The following is a 16253-nucleotide window of genomic DNA, read 5'->3' on the forward strand; positions in this document are numbered from 1 at the left end:
AAGGTATTTTTTGTGTGTATGTGTGCTAGTGACACTCAGCCTTTTACCACAGAGACACAATAGAGCTATTTCTGAGGCACACACACGCCATCGGCCAAACCCTTACAGATCAATACCCCATTACCACATCAGTGCCAGACACTATTTAGGCTCAATTCAGAGTGAGACTTACTGCTGACCAACCTGTGCTTTGAAAACCATCTCTATCTCACACACAAATACCACCAGTATATGGCCAAAACAACTCACAGTCATATACACTGTAGTTCTCACTTTCTCCCCCTCAGCAGGCTGTCATGTCCCACAGAAGGTGTCTCATCAAAGTGTGTCAGCAGTGAACCCACTTAACTGACTGCTTATGAGAAGGCTGCTCTCTCTGCCAAAATCCTGCAATTTGTATTTGTACAGAAGTTTGTACTGATATGATCATATCTAAGCATTTTATATACATCAGAAATACAACTTTATGTTACCTTTAAAATCACAAAGTTCCCTTCCCAGTCCACACAAACCATTTGTGGAAACTAATTCACAAACATTATTAATTTAAATATTGCTAGTATGAATGCCCTGTCTATGAGAACCTTAACATATGACTTACATATTAGGCACTATACAGTATAGAGTTGAGATGGCATAAAATAAAACATAGTTACTCAAATTTGATTTTTTTTAATAGAGATTGTAGAGGCAGAATTACAACTGATGTTGTGATAGATAGAACTAAGCATTGTTTGCATAACAGTATTATACAATGTTTTGTTTCTAAACAACAGATCCTCTCAAAGGAGCATATAATAAGAAAACAAAAAAGGCCCCAAAACAGAGCCTTGAGGTACCCCCACAGGCGATAATTAGTCACAACCTACTATTTCTATTTTTAACAGCACTATGGAAAACTGTTGTTCTTAAATGTACTAAAGTAATAATTATGACTTTACTTTTGGTTCAACAACTTTGACTAACATTATAAGTGAACCTCAAGGGTGGAAAACAAATTTATTTCTACAGCAGAATATGTAGAATTAGTTCCTGTTCTAGTGAAGTTGAACACAAAAATTGAAGCCAAGATTACATCTGTGATATTTTTTTATGTCACATTGCCTGGAGAACTTGCATCATCAAGCTTACAAAAAGATAACATGCGTCTCACCACGAAGAGTTTAATCTTTCTCAAATGGGACCACGGTGCCCGGGGCAGCAGGCTTGTGTGATTTTATATTATTGTAATCCTCTGACCCTGCTGTATGTAAAAGCCATGGTGAAGCTGCACAGCCTGTGCATTTGGAGCTGGTATCACAGAAAAAAGCTTTTGCTGAAAGCAAGAGGCTGCTTTTATCCACACAATCTCTCCCTTGTGCCAAACAAGCGGAAGAGGCTCAACAAAACCTGCACCTGCATGCCACTAGGCAAGAATGAAGACACTCAGGTCTCTGCTTAAAAGAAAACTAATTTGGAAAGTAAAATAGACCAGCATGCCACAGCAGTCGCTCCTTTCAGACCGAGATCAGATCTTTTCCAGGTCAGTGGAGGATATTGAGAGCAATCAGGAATCTTTTCTTCCTGATGACCCTTGCTGAAGGGGAGTCTCTTTTGTGTTTTGACTAAAAGGATGTTAGTCACAGACAGATATGGGGACAACTGTGATTAAGTAGCATTAAAGGGGCAGTTCATCTAAAAATGTCAATTGTGTCATCATTTACATTGAACACTTTTTAATACAATGAAAGTCAATGAAGCCCAGGCCTGTCAAGTTTGAAACTGACTACAAAAAAACCTACTAAACTATAGTAAATGTATTCTTCTGAAGCCATACAAACTTTTCTGGTGAGATCTTCTTTTGTGCTCTCCAGAAGTAAGGAAGTCATACAGGTGTGGAACAACATGAAGGTTAATGATGACAGAATGTCACTTTTGGGTGAATTGTTCTTTCAAGAACGGAGTGTCTCTTTTCTTTGATGCTATCAGACTAATGAAAATTTAGCTGAGTGCAAAGGTTCACGTGGTTAATTCCCAACAACCCCCCCTTCTCTTTTCTATTCTCCCTATCTCTCTTTCTTCAACATTATTCTTGTCAATTGTCTCACTAAAGTCGTTTAGTGAATGAGTAATCTGTGGTTTGCCTGCAGCTGTAAGGCCTGTCTCAACAGGCTTGAGGTCTAAAGATCGTCGAAGACTGAAGTGGTCTGAAATTTGTCAGATCAAGTCTTTTGTTTTGACTCATAAATTGAAATGGTTAAATAGTTACGGATTTTCCTTAATAAATAGTTGACTCTCAAGAGAGATTCTTGATCTAGGTGTTAACAGTCCATTCACCACTTCCTGAGTTCACTTCCTCACACAGAGATCACCTTTCTAGAGTTAAAACACACATGCATATGCTGCCTATATCCACAATTGTACAGCCACTTTGTTTTTCTTTTGGCTTTGCAAAAATCACTTCCTTATGGAAAGGGACTTCTGAAACAGTACATTAATGCATGTGTCTTCCTGCCTTTGGGTTAGAAATGTAATTTTTCTGGTTATACAGGATTTAGACAAGAAGATACCTCTTGCATCCATCATAAAAAGGCATGACATATACAAACGTCAGGAAAACTCATTCACACACCCTTACTGTATGCATGTTTTTATACTTGGGGAAAACACTCTATTTTCAATAATGCCGTATTACTCACATGCCTTTAATAGAAGCTAAATGTGAAAAGGATAGAAAAAGCTGTCCACACACACAGACACAGAATTTGTCGAACAAAGCCACAAATGTATGTTTCTAATTCATTTTTTTTTCTCCCATTACCCCCTCATCACCTCCTGTGGGTCTACATTTAAACAGCCAATCAAGTGCTAATATTTGAAGAGGAGGACATGCTGAATGAATAGAGGACACGCTGCATTGAGAAACACACATTAGCAATGGGGAATATCTGTCAGGTCTCGCACATACACATCTAACATGAGGATTAGAATATCTCATATAATACAGACTGTTCCTGATGGGTTTATAGAGGGCACAACATCACATATAATCCATAATGGTTATGCAGTTTTTGTTTGATCCATGTATTCATGAGCTGTCAGTGAGAACAATGACTGCGTGTGTTTGATTTCTGCTTGAAAAATAGTATGAAACTACTTTAGAGTATCGGTAACAAGTTTAGAGATAAATGCCTTTAAAAAAAAGTCTCAAAACAATTTCCTAACCTCTTTGAAATATTTAAAATGCAGGTGCTACAGAAACCAGTCAATGCTCTGATCTCCATATTCACCATCACCATCCATTGTCTGTACAAAAACACAGCCTTAATGTCTATTTCTATCTTGCTGAAAGTTTTATCATTTGTTGCTTTACACATTTTATTAATTTAATGCATCCTTGCTGAATAAGTATTGATTTCTTTCAAATAAAAAAAAAAAAAATTGTATACTCACTCCAAACTTTTAAATGGTAGTGCGTATATCTCTCTCTCCTTTTTTGTTTTAATTCAGACACTTTTAATGAACACAAAGCCTCGCCTTTCTCTCATTATCTCTTTCATTAGCTTTGTTAATGTATACTTTAAACATGCTGTGGCGATGCTGTGACCCATTTAAGCCGTATTTCCTACCCCCCACACACATATAGCTTCTCTACCCCCCATTTTTCACCCTGATGCCCTCTGCTCCAGTGGGGCAGAAGAAGGAAGAAATGCCCTGAGGCCCATTCTGTTACTTAGTTCCACTTAACATACGTACAGTGCAAACAAAGCAAAACAACAAGATTGCCTTTCTAAGCCTTCACATAGACAAACACACTTCTTACAAATACAGCATCATATTAGACCAATAAAGTGTTTAAAGTACAAGCATACTGAAACACACTCATGTTTGAACACACAAACAGCAACTATTGCAAGGTCTGCAATTCCCAAAGAATTTCCTGTATTTTACATGTTAATGTACTTTTTACTTTTCAAATGCCCAGTATTTGAGGAACAATCTTGTCCGCTACTTACTGACCCAAAACACAAAAGCTACTGGCCTCTGAAATCAATCTGACTGTGTGCCAACAGCCCGTTTTAAAGGAAGGAGTATATTTTTTGAGTCTAATCCATACTGTAGATTAAACAGCATATGATGGGAACAAAACAGACGCAAGGGATAAAATCCAGATATAAGTTCTTAAAGGAGACATGTACCCTCTGTCCAGTGTGATCCTGAGAGGAAAGTCAGTGATATGGTGGTACAGGAATTGTGTGGTTCATTGTTTGCTCCTAGACTGAAGTATGCAAGAGTCTTTGTTTGACCCATCTGAGTTCCTCCACAACACACACTACGGTAATTCATTCATAAAGCCACTAGACTGCTGAGAGACCTCAGGCGACTGAGGAATCTAGCACCCCGTGTGCCATCTCTGTCTGACTGGAAACATCTGAGAACCACATCAGTAACGCTCTGACCCCAGACAGACCGGTATCAATATTAGTGGTCCACTGCATCTAGGTATTTCTTTTAGGTCTGATTGTACAGTATGTCATCTTGATCTTATTTACATTTCACTTTGCTGTCTGTTTTCTTTCCTCTTTCCTCAGAATCTAAGCTCAGCTGCTTTTTCAGTCATCTAATCACAATGAATCACATTCCACAGAACTGTAGACCACACACACACACACACACAAACACTTGTATTTGTGGTTCTCCATAGGCGTAATGGTTTTTATTCTGTACAAACTGTATTTTCTATCGCCCTACACCAACCCTACACCTAAACCTACCCCTTACAGAAAACTACTAACAATTTTTTTATTTCATAAAACACCATTTTGTATGTTCTGTAAGCCTTTTGTTTTATGGAGACACAGGAAGTGTCCTCATAAACCATGTTAACATGGTAGTTCCCATGTTATTAAACACATTTGTGTCCTAATAAACCATATATATATATATATATATATATATATATATATATATATATATATATATATATATATATATATATATATATATATATATATATATATATATATAAACACTATCCTGGAGCAGCTCTGGTGGTTAACAATAAAAATTTTAAACAAGACACATTATTCATGAGGTAACACAGCAGAACTTAACAAGGCTGCAAAACATTTCAGACACTCTTATAGACAAAACTCAAGTTGACAGATCTGTACATACAATACTTTCACAACTAAAGCATGCTGTCATTCAAGTTTTCAACTTAAAAAACATGTTAATACAGAATATCATTTATGACAGAACTGCAAAAATAGACAGCAAACTTGGACGATTTACTCTGTCCAGTGAAAATATTCACATGCACACACAAAGGCAGAATGTGAGAGAGAATATACACTGATGGATCCTCCTCCTTGGCTTCCAAACATTTCTGTCTGGATGAAAGATTTTTACGACCACATAACCATTTGTTTTTGAGACCTCTCAAAACAAACCCCACATACACACTTAGACACACACAGCATATTGATTGTCCAACAAAGGCGCACAAGACAGACTTTCAAAGACTCCATGGCAAGTAAACCTTATTAACCAAGCAGTGTGGCATTTATCACTGTCAGCAGTCCACTCAAGCACTGTCCCAGGGGACCCAGTGAAAGTCCAACAGACATAAATCTCCAGCTGCAAAGACATCTCTGAAAAATAGAAAAATAGCATGGAAACAGTAGATAGTGTGGCATACCTTAGAGGTAAATCCTAGGTCCGTTGCTGTTCCTCCATAAAGTATCCAAACATTAGTGGTTTGAATGTGTACTTCATGTGTATTTTATACAGGTAATGTCTCCTCCAAGTACTGGCTGTAATCCTGCATGCCCCTGTGTCTCATGTCTTTTAGAACTACACAGCACACTCACTCCAACCATGTGAGGATGAGTCTGTCCACTGAGAGTGCAGAAAGGGGTGTGTGCACTCTCTCTCACTCTCTTTCTCACCCATTTGCACAACCCTCCCTGTTCCTTCATTTGCTTCTCCTCCCCCTCTCCTTCTCACCTCCCCCTCACTCTTCCCCCTCTTTTTCTCTCTCTCATTTCACCTCCTTTGGATCAACAGTATTTGTCAGCACGCAGCCTGGGTCTTTGCCCCTAAGCTTTTAGACACCCCGTTTCCTTTTAAATTGCTTGCATGTGAGCCCCTAAGATAACATACTTGTGTACACAAGACCCAAACAAGCACATACATACACAGTACCACAGCATATAAAAAAAAGAAAAAAAAAGACAATGTTTTTCACTTTATAGTAGTAAAAATACAATAAAATGCATTATATAGCCTACATTCATCAAGTTGTGGTAAAATGAAATAAAATCAAAAATACAATTTACACATTATGTTATGGTATTATGTGAAAATAAAATAGAATAAGTAAAATTAATAAAGCATATGTCAAACATTTTTCTAATATTGGTTCATTAAAACATAATCAAATTTATGGTCTCGGTTAAAACTAACTACACTTTAAAAGTTTTTTTGTTATTTGTCTGTAATAATGCTTGGGAAAATTTTATGTTGAAAAAAAAAAGATGCCAATATTCTCATGTCACATAATATGCAGCCCAGATTTTGGAAACACAATCATTTCAATGTTGCACTGAACAATCAACACTAAGATATATTATCTACTGAACAAATGGAACTTCACCTTAAAACCTCATTTTTATTTGATTTAAACCATGGCACGCTGTTGGGAGCCACTGCTGCACAATTAACTAGTGGTCGATGATTAACTAGTGCTAAAACCTACTGAATAGAAACCATAGGTGTACTGTATGTATGCATGTGCATTCCTTGAGTGTTTCCTCTACAAGCTGCCACAAAACCAACACATTCATGCTGTTATGCCAGAGAACAAAAAGAGTTCAAAGTTAGGACACTATTGAAAATGCGTATTAAACTTACAAACTAGTTTATTATATAGATTTACACATAAACAAACACTTCATATCGTGCACAAGCAGATATGACAAGTAAACAGTGAAAAACACAGAGGCGTCAGTCTGGTTGTAATTCTGGTAAAAGTTTCCCTGGGTCAGGCTTAAGATGAGGGCGGCTGTGTGGCCAGGATTCTCATGATTGGGAGGGACAGATTTAGAGCATTTCACACAGATCAGTAAGTAAGACCACATGCATATATATATATATATATATATATATATATACACACACACACACACACACACACACACACACACACACACACACACACACACACACACACACACATGTGGCATTTATTTCATTCTGATTCTTTTTGCTTTTTTCTTTCTTTCATTCTTTCCTAACATATATGTATGTATACACAATCTATATTGTACAATGTACAGGTGCTGGTCATATAATTAGAATATCATCAAAAAGTTGATTTATTTCACTAATTCCATTCAAAAAGTGAAACTTGTATATTATATTCATTCGTTACACACAGACTGATATATTTCAAATGTTTATTTATTTTAATTTTGATGATTATAACTGACAACTAAGGAAAATCCACAATTCAGTATCTCAGAAAATTAGAATATTACTTATAACCAATACAAAGAAAGGATTTTTAGAAATCTTGGCCAAATTAAAAGTATGAACATGAAAAGTATGAGCATGTATAGCACTCAATACTTAGTTGGGGCTCCTTTTGCCTGAATTACTGAAGCAATGCGGCGTGGCATGGAGTCGATCAGTCTGTGGCACTGCTCAGGTGTTATGAGAGCCCAGGTTGCTCTGATAGTGGCCTTCAGCTCTTCTGCATTCTTGGTTCTGGCATATCGCATCTTCCTCCTCACAATACCACACAGATTTTCTATGGGATTAAGGTCAGGCGTGTTTGCTGGCCAATTAAGAACAGGGATACCATGGTCCTTAAACCAGGAACTGGAAGCTTTGGCACTGTGTGAAGGTGCCAAGTCCTGTTGGAAAATGAAATCTGCATCGCCATAAAGTTGGTCAGCAGCAGGAAACATGAAGTGCTCTAAAACTTCCTGGTATATGGCTGCGTTGACCTTGGACCTCAGAAAACACAGTGGACCAACACCAGCAGATGACATGGCACCCCAAACCATCACTGACTATGGAAACTTTACACTGGATCTCAAGCAACATAGATTGTGTGCCTCTCCTCTCTTCCTCCAGACTCTGGGACCCTGATTTCCAAAGGAAATGCAAAATTTACTTTCATCAGAGAACATAACTTTGGACCACTCAGCAGCATTCTAGTCCTTTTTGTTATTTAGCCCAGGCGAGACGCTTCTGACGCTGTCTTCTGTTCAAGAGTGGCTTGACACAAAGGAATGCGACAGCTGAAACCCATGTCTTGCATACGTCTGTGCGTAGTGGTTCTTGAAGCACTGACTCCAGCTGCAGTCCACTCTTTGTGAATCTCCCCTACATTTTTGAATGGGTTTTGTTTCACAATCCTCTTCAGGGTGCGGTTATCCCTATTGCTTGTACACTTTTTTTCTACCACATCTTTTCCATCCCTTCACCACTCTATTAAGGTGCTTGGACACAAAGCTCTGTGAACAGCCAGCCTCTTTTGCAATGACCTTTTGTGTCTTGCTCTCCTTGTGCAAGGTATCAATGGTCGTCTTTTAGACAACTGTCAAGTCAGCAATCTTCCCCATGATTGTGTAGCCTACAGAACTAGACGGAGAGACCATTTAAAGGCCTTTCCAGGTGTTTTGAGTCAATTAGCTGATTAGAGTGTGGCACCAGGTGTCTTCAATATTGAACCTTCTCACAATATTCAAATTTTCTAAGATACTGAATTTGGGATTTTCCTTAGTTGTCAGTTATAATCATCAAAATTAAAAGAAATAAACATTTGAAATATATCAGTTTGTGTGTAATGAATTAATATAATATACAAGTTTCACTTTTTGAATGGAATTAGTGAAATAAATAAACTTTTTGATGATATTCTAATTATATGACCAGCACCTGTATATATAATGAAAATAAAATCATAGAAAATATTAATTTCCTGTGTGGCTGAGCAGTCATTTCTGATTAGTGAACAGACCATTCGTTTGAATTTGATCTTTTCGTTTGAATTTGATCTTTTCGTTTGAATTTGATCTTTTCGTTTGAATTTTGAATCACTTCACAAAACTGGTCTGGAACTGGTTTGTGAAATGTACTGATCTGATTCTTGAAACACTGACTCTATGATCAGAAGTGAATAATGATATTAGATCTCAGTTTGTTTCCTTATATTAAGATTTTATATGGCTTCTGAAGACTTTAACTGTACTTTAATGGTGCTTTTGAATTCTTTTTAAAGCTCGAACTCTCCAGTCCCCATTTATTGAAAATTAATGAAAAAGATTTGTATATGATAATGGACATTACAACGTACACAAGTTTTAAGAGATTTCAAGGGAACATGCATCATTGCAAGACACCCGATTCTCCTGAAATGCATCTTACAACTGCTTCTGTACTTCAGCAACCGTGAGAGCCGAACATGTCTGTGCAAGGAGAAGGGCGTGGAGAATTAGATGATGTCCCTAACTGCTTTCATCACCAACTAGACTTCCCCTCAGAACAAAGCCGACACACCTACACTCCTCGGGGTGTTGGTGACATTCAAACAACAAACAGGCTCTAAGAAATCACAATGACGTTTGTATCTGACACACAGCAAGTGGATAGAATTTAAGTTTGGTGCCGATTTACCCACAAGCACAAGTTCTTCTCTAAGCACAAGTAATTTCTGCTAATCCACTGGCTGAATATCACTCACTGTTGACTGGCTGACTGTCACACTAAGGTGATTTGATTAAAGAAGCCATGAACATGTTTAGACAAACACACACAATAATGAGTCAAGGTATGAGATGCTCCACCTGTATGCTGTTTTCCAGTATCTCGCACATCGTCAGATAGATCACACATCTATTATTCTCTGTCCCTTTCGCACACACCCACATTCTCAGGCTACGTTTACATGACAACAATGTAGTCAAAATTTTTTTTAAGTTTCACGTATACACGACAACTATTTGCATTTACAAAATTCCACGAAAATGGCCAAAAACACTGTATTACGTACACCAGGCCAGTAGTTGACGCTGTCACCTTGTTAGTAAAGCAGTTAGTTAGGAGAGCAGAAAAAGAGCAGAAAGCTTGTGATCCACTGACAGATAGAGCTAGGGAAAGAAAGCTGGGTTAATTTGGTCTGGACGAGTGTTGGGATGATTTTATTGAAAGCCGAAATGAAGTCCACAAACAGCGTCCTCACATAGGTCCCTGGTTTGTCTAGATGTTGTGTGATATAATTGTAGCGATTGGACACAGGAAGCGAGAGATCCAAGAGTAGTGTTTTAATGGGTAATCCAAAAATCATAATCCATAAACAGTCACGAGGTCATAACACAAAATCAGTCCGAAACAGAAAACAAGAAACTAGAGAACACAAGGGAATGCGAGAAAACCAGGTGATGGAAAACAAGGACTCCATGAAGAGAGAGAAAGAAAGACAACAACAACAAAACAAAAAGGCCAGGAGAGAACAGAAAGTTCAGGGGCCCAGGGCCAAGCTGAAAGGGGAGGAATCCAGGGTGGAGCAGGTGGAACTGGAGCCATGCAGTCGAGACAGAAGCCCACCAGGGCAGCGCAGAAGACCACCACAGCTGTGCGGTCGAGACAGAAGCCCCACAGGGCGGCGCAGAAGACCACCACAGCCGTGCGGTCGAGACAGAAGCCCACCAGGGTGGCGCAGAAGACCACCACAGCCGTGCGGTCGAGACAGAAGTTAGTTCAGCAGAGATATGGAGAGGCTCTGGTAGTTCAGCAGAGACGTGGAGAAGCTCTGGTAGTTCAGCAGAGACCTGAAGAGGCTCTGGTAGTTCAGCAGAGACGTGGAGAGGCTCTGGTAGTTCAGCAGAGACGTGGAGAGACTCTGGTAGTTAAGCAGAGATGTGGAGAGGCTCTGGTAGTTCAGCAGAGACGTGAAGAGGCTCTGGTAGATCCGTGGTGTTTTGACTGGATTCAGGAAGATCAACCGAGACTTGACTTCGTTCAGGAAGATCAACAGTGACTTGACTGGATTCAGGAAGATCAACGGTGACTTGACTCCGCTCATGAAGATCAACGGTGACTTGACTTTGCTCATGAAGATCATTGGTGACTTGACTTTGCTCATGAAGATCATTGGTGACTTGCCCTTGCTCATGAAGATCAACAGTGACTTGACTTTGCTCATGAAGATCAACGGTGACTTGCCTTTGCTCATGAAGATCAACAGTGACTTTCATTTGCTCATGAAGATCAACGGTGAATTTCCTTTGCTCATGAAGATCATCGGTGACTTGACTTTGCCCACGAAGATCATCGGTGACTTGACTTTGCCCATGAAGAACTCTGGTGACTTGACTTTGCCCATGAAGAACACTGGTGACTCGACTTTGCCCATGAAGATCAACGGTGACTTGACTTGACTCCTGAGGTCTAACTGTGGTAGTATTAAACTCATGAGTGTTAATGGTGACTTGACCTGACTCTGGAGGGTCAACGGGAACCTGACTCGGCTCTGGAGGGTCAACGGGAACCTGACTCGACTCTGGAGGGTCAACGGGAACCTGACTCGACTCTGGAGGGTCAACAGGAACCTGACTCAACTCTGGAGGTTCAACGGGAACCTGACTCGACTCTGGAGGGTCAAAGGGAATCTGACTCGATTCTGGAGGGTCAACAGGAATCTGACTTGACTCTGGAGGGTCACCTATGGCTGTCATCTTGTGCAGAGGTGCTGGGCCGGCGGCCATCTTGTGCAATGGCTCTGGGCTGGCGGCCATCTTGTGCAGTAGCGCTGGGATGCCGCCCACCTTGTGCTGTGGCGCTGGGCTGGCGGGCATCCTGCGCAGTGGTGCTGGGCTGGCGGCCATCTTGTGCTGTGGCGCTGGGCTGGCGACCACCTTGTGCTGTGGCGCTGGGCTGGCGGCCATATTGTGCAGTGGTGCTGGGCTGGCGACTACCTTGTGCTGTGGCGCTGGCCTGGCGGCCATATTGTGCAGTGGCGCTGGGCTGGCGATCCCCCGATTCTGACTGACCAGGACACCCCGTTCATGTCCCGGATGATGGCAGACCTCTGCAAGCTCTTAAAGGTCCAACAGCTCCGCAGGACAGACGGGCTCGTCGAAAGGTTTTACCAGACCCTAAAACAGATGTTGTGCCGATTTGCGGCCGAAGATAAGCTGGACTGGGACAAGATGCTACCCTACGTGCTCTTCGATGTCCGAGAGGTACCTCAGGCCTCCACTGGCTTCACACCGTTCAAGCTCCTCTTTGGCCAACAACCCCGCAGTCTGCTTGACGCCGCCCGAGAGGCCTGGGAACAACAACCGGCAGTACACCGAACCAGAGCTGGGGTCGGAACCGGGCCCCAGCTCTCTGCCTACACCAACTCAACTCCCATGGTTGTTGATATGGATCTTTAACTTTAGGCCACCCAGAAGTTGGAGCTGCAACACCTAGTCAGTCAATTTCCTGATGTGTTCTCCGCCAGCCTGGGTGGACCCACGTCTTGGAGCATGACGTCCGCACACCACCTGGGACCATCATCCGGCAGCGGCCTTACCGTGTCCCGGAGGCGTGGCGACACGCCATCGAGGAAGAGGTACAGGAGATGCTAAGGTTAGGGGTCATTGAACCATCACGCAGCCCATGGTCCAGCCCCATCATCATGGTTCCAAAGCCCGACGGCACCCCCCGCTTCTGTAATGACTTCCGCCGCCTTAATGAAGTCTCCAAGTTTGACAGATACCCAATGCTCTGTGTCGACGAGTTGTTGGACCGCTTAGGAAGGGCCCGGTTCATCTCGACCCTTGACCTCACCAAGGTCTACTGGCAGGTCCCCTTAATGGAACAGGCCAAACCGAAGATGGCCTTCTCGACCCCAAGCAGTCACTGGCAGTACCGGGTCCTTCCCTACGGCCTACATGGGGCCCCGGCCACCTTCCACTGACTGATGGAGGTCCTCCTATGGCCGCACCAAGCATACGTGGCATCCTACCTCGATAATGTCGTCATTCATTCGGAGACTTTGGAGGACCATCTGGAGCAGCGAGACGGAGGCGGCGTTCCACCGGATAAAGTCAGCCCTCAGGACGGAGCCGGTGCTCCGAGCCCCCGACTTCAACCGCCCCTTCCTGCTGCAGATGGACGTATCCGACACCGGGTTGGGAGCCGTTCTATCGCGCTACCCGGTGATCTACATAAGCCAAAAGCTGACCCCCGCAGAGCACCGGTACGCCACGGTGGAGAGGAAAGCATTGGCCCTCAAGTGGGCAGTCCTGGAGCTCAGGTATTACCTTCTCGGCCACCACTTCACCCTCATAACCAACCACACTATCCTACAGTGGATGGCTCGGGCAAAGGAGACAAATGCCAGGGTGACTCGGTGGTTCCTTGCGCTCCAGGACTTCAACTTCACCATGCAACACCGAGCAGGGAAGGCCACCGCAAATGCAGACGGACCCTCCCGGATATGGGCAGCTTTCGCAGGTCTGTCATGGTCCACTCCCCGCCCTCCCCAAATCTCCCTGCTTCTCCACAGGAACAGGACAACACTTGGGGGGGGTGACACGTGTCCCGAGCTCTCATCAGCGTCGCCCTGGAAACCGAGCAGTCACACCTGCACCTGCTCGTCACTGGCTGAGCGGCCACACCTGCGCCCCATCAAGCTCTGGTTACATAAACCCAGCAAACGAATGCAGAGGTGAGAGATGTCTCCACAAGACTCGGCTAACCCCTTGTTCTATTGTTTCTGCAGAGAGCAGTGTGTGACCGCCAGCCCCACCGCACACGGGAGAGCACAGACCCACACTGCACAAGCGCACCAATTGAAGAGGAAGCCGAGCACCGAGCACCAAACCACCTCACACCAACCCCCCTTTCACCGCCTTACCCTTAATAAAATCCACCCTTCGGGGAACTTACCTGCTTCCTCGTGACGTGTCCTTCTTCACCCTGCCACAATATATGTATATATACTGCGTATATATTTGTTTGTGTATAGACAGGTGGATAAATAGACAGATGATAAATAGATATGAACTTAAAGATACAGATTTAATTAAATACAAACGTTTACTTTAAATTATACATCATAATGTTTTTAAAGTGTTTCTTTTTATTTTAATATCTTATAAATTATTATTTTGATTTTGGTTTTGTATTATATTGGTATTAACAATATTAATATTCCATTTCATCTTCTTTATTTTTTACTTTTGTAAAAAAGTACTTCTGTAATTTAAATTTGGTCACCAGATGTGGTCTTAGACTTTGGAAACCAATGTATATGCTGTGGCAAATCATGTAAAAACATTTGTGTGTCCATATCTAGACCTTATTCTATATCTAGTTCCTCTTTCACCTAGCCTAGGCCTATCTTTTCTGTAAGCCACATACCTGCTGACATTATCAGCTCTCTTATCTCTAATTGACTCTGCAGTGTGAAAGTGAGGTCACGCTTAAATATAGGACATATATACTTTATCAAGCACCTTAGCATGAGACAACTCCTTCATAATCCAAACACATTCACAAATACGTGCTGAAACAGGACACAAAGGCTGCCAGTGAGCATTATTATCAAAGACTACACAGTTTCTGGCTAAGGGGTCTCAACTAAACTGCCCGCGGACCCTCCAAACCTGTCAGTGTCCTCTTCACAATTACACAGACCACACACAAGGGTAGATCATACCGTCATTTGTGCGATAAACTCTGTCCCATTGCTCTGCCCAAAGCAAGGTTGGCATGGTCAGCCTGCAGCTATACAGAGGCCACCTGGATAAACAAATTAATAAATCATCTCAAGAACACCTGTGACCAACACAGAGCGGCTAGTAGAGTCTAAATCACAGCATGAATTCTAAAAATAGAAACAACTTATTAAAAGAGTTTATCATCACGAGAACATGAGACATGACAGGAAGATGTGTCATTTGGCATTTCCCCTTTTATTTATGGGTATGACACTGTTATATTACATAATATTGGTCTGTAACTATTTCATTTTCAGTGGCCATTGAAAAGGGAACCTGAAATAAATGTTTGTTTCCTTATTAGACAGTAAGGATGAGAATATATATTCTGATGTTTTTTAAACATCATTTAAGAAGTTTTCTTGTACTATCCAGTTTAATTTAATACACAACACCATTTTTTTATGTTTTTGATTGAAGTTTATGCTAACCAAAGCTGCATTTATTTAATAAAATAAATACAGTAAAAACGGTAATATTGTGAGATATTATTATAATGTAAAATAATCAGCGGCCATTACTCTAGTCTTCCTTCAGAAATTCTGATATGCTGATTTTCTGCTCAAGAAACAATTTCAACAATTATTTACAATGTTTAAAACATTTGTGCTGCTTAATATTTTTTGAGGAAACCATGATAGCCTTCATTTATTTCATAATAATGGGGCAAGACAAAAAATTAAAGATTATAACATCTTCATGTTTGATCAATTTTATGCATCCTTGCTGAATAAAAGAATGTCTTCTTTCAGAAAACATTAGTGGTTCAATTCACATTTGTCTTCAATTTCAAGCATTAAAGCACAAGTGTTTTGGTCAAAATATTTTAAAACCATGAGCAGCAAAGCATAGAAATTCAGGTTTAATTCTGTCAAAATCTAGAGACAGAAAACATGTAAACGAATAATGTACAACCCTTACATTACTGCATATAAGATGTGGCTTTATAGGTACAGTGATTTCTCATGAATTACACAAGCTCCAGTTAAGCCTATAAAGCTGATGGGCCTCTTCTAACCAGACATGCTAATGCAAGTAGCAGCAACACTGCTACATTATTACATCTGACAGTAAGCTGAAAATGTGGGCCAAGTCTATTGAGGGCAGGAAACCATTGGTTTCATGGGTCTTCCTTCTCTGGGAGATGTATTATGAATGGGATGAGTGTGACAACCAACAAAGGGATGGAGGGAATGTGTGTTTAGATGTGTAAGAAGAAAAACAAAGACTGTGGAGGATGAAAAATGAAATTCAGGGAGAGGAGAGACAGAGAGGTGGATAATGGAGAAAAAGGGCAGGGAGGGCAGGCAGAGGGAAAAAGACAACAAAAAAAGAAGGAGAGAGAGGTGTGGAGGTTACCCTGGTCACAATCATTAGGCTGGATGCCCAGACGGAGTGTCCAAGTGCTGAGACTCTCTCCAATTTACATCAAAGCCCCCGGGACACAAGTCCAGGCACCAAATCGAGTCAAACGTTGAAGTGATGCAGAAA

The 16253-nt window shown here is 41.4% G+C and overlaps 1 protein-coding gene across 2 annotated transcripts in view; it reads right to left on the reverse strand.

The window, feature by feature from the left end:
* LOC132132904 (rho guanine nucleotide exchange factor TIAM1-like) overlaps window positions 1–14720 on the reverse strand; it is a 57288-nt gene extending 42568 nt beyond the window's left edge. The window contains exon 1 of one of the 2 annotated variants that reach the window (XM_059545469.1): window positions 14702–14720. The gene's annotated coding sequence lies outside the window, so the exon portion shown is untranslated. Of the gene's footprint in view, window positions 1–5680; window positions 5886–14701 lie in introns of those variants that run through there. The other variant, XM_059545468.1, reaches the window with a different exon arrangement.
* Between the last annotated feature and the right edge of the window lie 1533 nt (window positions 14721–16253).

The sequence above is a fragment of the Carassius carassius genome, chromosome 49 (genome assembly GCF_963082965.1).
Source record: "Carassius carassius chromosome 49, fCarCar2.1, whole genome shotgun sequence".
In the NCBI taxonomy this organism is placed as follows: Eukaryota; Metazoa; Chordata; class Actinopteri; order Cypriniformes; family Cyprinidae; genus Carassius; species Carassius carassius.